The sequence below is a fragment of the Cynara cardunculus genome (genome assembly GCF_001531365.2).
Source record: "Cynara cardunculus var. scolymus isolate 2C chromosome LG 13, CcrdV1, whole genome shotgun sequence".
NCBI lineage: Eukaryota > Viridiplantae > Streptophyta > Magnoliopsida > Asterales > Asteraceae > Cynara > Cynara cardunculus.
In genome coordinates, this window is record NC_037540.1 from 24,096,318 (window position 1) to 24,104,301 (window position 7,984).

The window sequence follows — 7,984 nt, forward strand, 5'->3', positions numbered from 1 at the left end:
TAACACTCAATTATTCACAAGTTTTTTACAAGTTTGTGTAGTTTTAAAAACACTCAATTATTCACAAGTTTTTTACAAGTTTGTGTAGTTTTTTTTAACACTCAATTATTCACAAGTTATCGTACGAGGTTGAGGATGCGATGGGTATGCAAGAAGTTGAGACGAAATTCAGAATTTGAGATAAAATTATTCGTATTTTTTCAAATTGTGTGTTTAATTGGATTCGTAGTATGTAATCGTTAAACTTTGAACATTTACAATTACAGTATGTAATCGTTAAACTTTCAACATTTACTATTAGTCTATTATGGTTTGTAATCCTTAAACAATATTTGTAACCATTATTCCGTATAATTTGTATTCTTGTTTATTTATTTAGTGTTTTGGCAATGTTTTATTTTTTTATTTCTAAATAACAAAATTTTAATATTTTAGGAAACGGGTTCCGGTTCCGGGCGGTTCCGGTTCCAAAAATTCAAGAACCACTCTAACCGGTTCCGGTTCTGGTTCCAATATCTCAAGAACCGTCGGTTCCGGTTCCAATTCCTATCAAATAGGGTGGATACCCGCCTATGCTCACCCCTAATTAAATCTATTAACAAGGTCATATTAAATTTTGGCAAGGGTGGTGCTGGAGGGGGTTTGCTTGAGATAATTCCTCTATGTTTTTGGTTTTTCAGTTGGCTTTACATTTTCCGTGATAGAGAAGGGGGGTAGGTTTTCCGATTGTGTTTGGGTTTGGAGGAATTGGGTGGTTTTAGTTTCCTTTCATATTTTATAATATTATGTAGTATGGATTAATTTTTAATTTTTATTACAAAATATATAAAATAACCAAAATACTCCTCATTTAATTGAAAACTTGGTACTCTACTCGTTGATATGGTCAAGAAACTTGAACACTTTATTCATGATACGAGGCTCTTTAAATAGAGTAATTACAAGAAAAGAAGCTGGAAAATATCTCAATTGAAAAAGTGAAAGCAATATGCATATGAATAGGCCATTGATGCAAGGCTGATTTATTCAACAACTAAACTCCTAAAAAACAGTCATATCTCAATCTAGACGTGAATAGATCAGAGTTGACCCATTCTCTCAACATCCTTACCCAAACTGAGCTAGCAGTGGGAAACTTAGTTTGTTCCTTGATGACTTCAACTCTGAACATTTTAGTTTGACAAATGTATCCAGTTTTAGCAGTTTTATCATGATGTCATTGACCTGCTCCTTCGTTCCACAATGAACCAACTCAATCTCTCATTCCTTAACTAGTTCACAAAGAAAATGAAACTTGACCTTGATGTGTTTCATCCTCTCATGGAACACTGGGTTCTTAAAAAGTTTGATTAAAGAGCTATTGTCACAAAGGATTATTGTACCCTTGTTCTGCACTTCATTGAGGTTGTCTAGAAACCTATTCATCCAAATACTCTAGCAAGCACACATAGAAGCTGCAACATACTCTGTCTATATGGTTGAGAGAGTCACAATAGGTTGATTTTTTGAACTCCATGCTACTGCAACATTACTCATGACAAATATGTATCCAAATGTACTTATGGCACCATCAACATCTTCCACAAAGTCACTATCTATATAACTCTTTAGATTTTCGGTGTTCCCTTTCTCATAAAGCAACCTAAACATTAATTTACATTTGATGTATTGTAATACCCATTTAACAACCATTAGGTGAGCCTCTTTTGGATAGTTAATAAATCTGCTTAAAGAGATCTAAACATCACATCAGGCCTCATAGTTTGTTAGGTACATCAGACTACGCTTATCAGTTGTTTTTATAGTGACGGATCAACTCGAGCTCCTCCATTTTCTTTGGCTAATTTTGTTTAAGATACGATGGGGTTGTTCACTGGATTGTAGTTCTCTATTATGAAACTTGCCACCACTTCATTAATGTACTTACTTTGGCGGTGGTTTATCCTACGACGAAGATAAAGCGAGAAAAATTGAATTTGATTTGTTAGAATCGCCTTCTTCTAGAGGTATCATCTAGAAAGAGAGTTGACCTTCTCTTGAATGCTCAAAACTTTTGTCGCTCCATCCTCGCAGGGGTAGAGAACCCGCCACTGTTTTACCGAAGTTGATGACTATTCATCGCACTGTTATGAATGTCTTCATGGTGGCCTTGATTTTTGTTTGCTGGACTTTGACCCCTAAGAAATAGTGAAACCTTCCCAAATATGTCATATCAAAAACTTGATTCATGGAGGGTTTGAATTTGCACATAAAACAAAGTTATTCTCTGAATAAATCAAGTCATCAATGCATAAACGTACTGCTAAAAAACTTCCCTCAGGTCCATGTTTAAAGAACAATTGTTGATACAAAATCTCTCAGTAATTTGATGATGATTTTTTACTTAGTGAAATACTTAGTTCTACTTCGTTTATAACTTCAGCTATCAGCTTGCATCTGAATCTATTCAGTGATCGCTGAACATCTCTTCTAATTGTATTAGAACTTAGTTTCCTCGACGATAAACTCATATCAAAGAAACTTCAGCGACGTAAGATAAAGATGCTCTACTTGTGATTTGAAGCGGCATTCAGTGATACCATGACTATCTACATTAAGTGTGAAATATGACCAATATATTAGCGATACTTGAAGAAGTCCTCAACGACTCATCTCCATAGTTGGACAATATCTTGTGCATCAAGATTATTTTGTTTTATTCTCTTGCACATAATCACATACCCCTTACTTCTACTAGACAAAGGTACAATACGGGTTACTTTATTGTCTCCAAACGTGCTCATGAACTACCTAAAGCAACTAATCATATACAACAAAAAACCTATCATATTTGATGGACAAGGACATGCATTTCACTCCTCCCTTGACACGTGGATTGTACCTTCTAAGCTGCGTTTAATGTAGTGGGTATAAATAGTTGAGAAGACCCTCCATCTCAACCACGCTTCATCACTCTTCTACGTCTTCTATCTATCTTATTCTTTCTTATTTCTCTCTCTGTGCAATACAAATTTATCTAGTTCCGCAACAATTTGTAAATTCTCATATTGGTTCTTATTAATCAATAAACGAATTTAAAAAGTGAAAATTTGTGTTTATATTCATCCCCCCCTACAAACTGTTTTATAACACTAATGTTCCATTAACTCGTACAAATTGGGTTAAGTGAATTTTTGGTAGAATTGTGCATAACATGTTTGTATTCTATGCTTACCTGAATTCTACCGTACTCAAATAAAAATCAATAATGTTGAGGGGTTAAAACCACCAAACTCCTAAATTCTTAATAATTGTGTGTATGTGTATATATATATATAAGTCACAACATCCCTGTGTTCTTTTCATTGATCACTACCTCATTTTTTTCATACTCTCTCTCTCTCAAAATTCTCTCAATTTACTAAGGAAATTGAAAAAATAATCATATATTCGGAATCCACTCTTCGAACCATTCCTAAAGGTATAAATTTCTTTTGTTCTCATTAGGGTGTTTATGTTAAGATATTTGAGGTTGGTTTATAATTGTGTATATAATTAGAATGTGCATTGGTATTTACAATTTATGGTTAAATACATGTTTTCGAATGATTGAATTAATTAAAATTGATGTAGAAAGAAAAATGGTAAATTATGGATTCAATATAGTTAAGGTGTGTGTAAGTTAAACCACATAGTAAGTGTTCAATTAAATGCCTAAGAGAAACAAAATTGCATGATTAAGCTTGGAATAATGACAATTGAACTTTGTTTTAATGTTTAGTATGTTAAGATATGTTTGGAGCATTCAAATGTTGCAAATTATTGAAGTTTGGATACTAAGAGTGAGTTGGAAAAAAATATGGAAATCAGAATTACAGAAAACTTCAAGTCCAGTAGTTTAATAGTGCATACTCATAAACCATAAATCAGAATAAGTTCATATTTTGCAGGTAGAAAACCCTTACTATATGCTACCACTATTATGGAGGGTCTAAAACCCAATTGCGGCTCTAAGTGACTCGAAGCATTGTGTTTTTAGGGTTGTTCACTGTGTACACGGGATCATAGCTTTTGTTTTATAAAATTCATATAAAATAGATTAATGATCCAAATAAGATGATTCCAAAACTAATAGACTCACATGATACCATACTATAACTTTCATTTAGATAATATAATCTGGATTATGTAACACTGCGGTTACATTAATGTCCATTTTACCGTTTAATCTCCAAAATAATCAAATTTTAAACCACTAAAATATACGGGATATATTTTTTAATAAAACTCTGAAATGTCCGCTTTAAATTGTTACGTTTTATCCATTTCTTTTTTTGGTCTAAAACATAAACCAACCAAAAAGTTTAAGATTTACAATCCAAAATTTTACCTACAATCAACCGGGGACATATCTACCCAATGAAATACATACATATATAACACACCAAAAGCAAATACAAATATACCCAAAAAAGCTAAACTAACACTTGAGTCAACACCTGAACTAAGTTTTCTTATCTTTTTCTTTGTCTACAATCTTCTTTCCTGTAAAAAAAAGTTAATCAATAACATGTAAGCTATAATGCTTAGAGAGATTATATAAAAGTACATGGTTATAATGTATTATATATATATATATATATATAAACCAAAAAATGAAAAAGAATCTTGAAACGAAAGCTATTTTAACATCGAAGACCAACAACTCGGACAATTCCATGAATACATCCAAAAGACCTACCAATCTAATAAACATTACATACCAATATCAAAATCAATACATCATAAGTTCAATAGTAACATACGTTCTTACTGACAAACTCGACAACAAAATGATATTCGTGTCATACGAACACCTACCACATGGCTCAAGTACTGTATCATGTAAACTTATTATGAATAAAATATAAAATGTCAAGAATAGTGCACCACTCCCACCTTCATCTACTGGGTACATGCAGGATAGTACTCACACTCGTCCTTAATGCCTGAGATATGTTAGTACAATGAACCGGTATGTCACACCCAACCTCCATCTCCCTGGGATACATGGACATACACTACTTTCCATTGTATCACACAAGGTGGTACCCGTATTCACGGTTTACCAAGAGACCAACAAAAAGTTGTAGATTCGAACTCGACCGACATTGCGGAAATACGAATACAAACCAGAATCAGAGGGACTCACTCATGTTACACCTTACCAGAACATGAAACACAACCAATACAAACAGAAATTTCATACACATATAAGTACACAATAAACATGTATTGGTTATAAATACATAAAACTTCTCATTCTATTCCGTTCCTTAGTTAGCTAATTCCATTCCAATTCCCCTGTACAGCCCCCTTTTCTAACACATTTTTCTCCATCTTAAATTCAGAATTTGTTTGTCCCTAACAATCAATCTTCATTAAAGCTTCAAACATTCATCAATGGCAGATCTTGATATACCATTCAAGAACATATGAGAGTTGAGAGAGAAAGTCAACATTCAAATCTTGGTCAAACCTTTTATATACGTATACTGATTTTCAATTGAGCTCCTCTCCAAAATTACAAAGGAATTACCCTTTATATAGGGTCAAACACCTAGACAAAGTCAAACACGATGACTTTTATACAATTATAGACAAAATTAACTTTCAAGACGAATACAATTTTACACTAAATTTCAGTCATAACATTCTCCCCTTTTGTATTCAGATTTGAAAGAATTTGCGCGCTTTGAGTCTCGTTTGAACTTTGATGCTTTAAGCACACTATGACTTCTTCAAAAATAATCTTCAACTTGAAACTTCAGATGATCATTATTTGAGAAAGATCTTCTAACATTTTCCCCCTCGAATGTAGAACCGCGATGATCTTCTCTTTTGACAAAATAGATCAAAAACAATAACAATCTTCAGAATTGATCTTCAGCAAACTGTTGTAAAATTGATCTTCATATTCAACAACTCTCAGACATTGTAGCATCGGAATAATCTTTTGTAATCATCTTCAGTCGCACTCATTTTGAGTCTTTTACCATCATTGAAGTTACTCCCCCTTGATCTTTACAACAAATTCTCCTTATAATGTTTGGAATTGGATATTTCATTCATTATTACATACTCTCCCTTATGATAAAATGAGAATCATGACATCATGCATAAGAATAAATGAAATTTTTCGCGAAAGCCGTCAATTCATGAAATTGTAAGTAGATCTTTTCAAATCCACTTGTTTAACCTTTTCAGATTAAGGGAATGGGAAGATAACAACCAATTTCAACGTATGAAATTGTTTTTAATCTTATAAAAAGATTGACCTGTGAGTATTACAAATATACTCAGTACACGGATGTATTGTATATATGAGACTTTTTGAGACTCATCTCACCAGGTCTTCCATTCAATCATTGATAGCTTAATAATAGCATATATATGAATGTTTCGGCAAAATAACATATAATTTGCAAAATCTATGTAGTGTAGAAAGATAAAACAACTAATGCTTCTGTTTAGTCTCAAAAAGATAAACCGTATGGAGTACACAAATTTATCAGACTCAATTAGTGATAAAAAAGACTTGAAGGGGGGACATATATCCTTCTCTTTCAATATCAACTTTCTCCGAATGAGAAATTGATAGATTGTGAGCTGCGTGCCCCAAATGTTATTATTTTTATCTTTCAGATGCCACTGACCTCATATCCCTTGGATTTTCCTTTGATTTTATACAAATTTTATAAAACATGACAGAAACATGGACTTATATGTTTCAAAATGGCTATATTTAACAATCTTGTACCCAAGCCATTCCCATTTGATACCAAATCTAGATTTCTATCTCAAAATATCACAAACTTTATAAAAATAGCAAAGCTCAAGCCTTATTCGTCAAAATCATCATTTTATAGCTTGACTTTGAAAAGTCAAATTTGTGTTCATAATTCAACATTATTTCAACTAATCTTTCTAAATAATCCATGTTTTTGACCAAATAACAATTAGTCTCATCAAATTTCTACAAAATAATTCCATCATTCATTCTATAGCTTAAACCCTAGTTGCAAGAAATCAACCAAATACATCAAGAAAAACAAAATACCAACATTTATACCTTCAAATCTTCAAATTTTTTGAAATTTCTTTTCAATTTCATCAAGATTTAGCTTTAGGTGTGTGAAATCACACACACTTTGGTCCAGAAGCTTGTAGAAGTAAAACATTAGGTGAAAAGATATAATTTTGTCACTTTATTGCACAAACCCATTATGGGTTGGGTTTGACCCGACTGGGTTGACCCAACACCCATTTTGACCACCATACACTTAAAAATTCATAACTTTTCGTTCGGACCTCTGTTTTCGATGAAGTTTTCACCTACGCGTTCGTCACAAGATAATCTATAGCTTTCAACAAAAATATTCCAGAAAAGATCTCCCAATAAAAGAAGTTTTATGTATTTATAACTTAGGTGTTATGCTTTCCTTTGTAACCCTATGTAACCCTTTTCTTAAGGATTTTGCTACAAGTTCTCATTAGAGCGTTGTATTATCACATAATCCACCTTATTAAACACATAATAAACATTAGTACACATTTAGGGGCATTTGATAAGCATATTTAAAAAAAGAATGTATGTTACAGATTGGCCTCTAAGTAGGGTGAAAATGCTCAAAAGAAAGAGGGACAAAAGTTGTTGGAACGAAAGTGCATAAGGCCAAGTGTTAGGTTTAAGTTCTCAATTCGTATCCGACTGGATTTCTTGATGTCTATGTTGTTTAAGTTATTTAAGACCTAAGTAACTTTATTAGAAGAATTATGCTATGGTTTTTATGTCTTGTAAATAATGACACGTTTATGCATTCATTAGGCACGTAAGCAAGTCAAAGTTAATCGTGAGTTTTGTTTGATCGTGTGTTAATTATCAAATTCGGATAAGGTAAGGATATCCTACCTCACTTGACATGGGGATAGCCATTTGTATAAGGCTTCCTAATCTGAATAACCT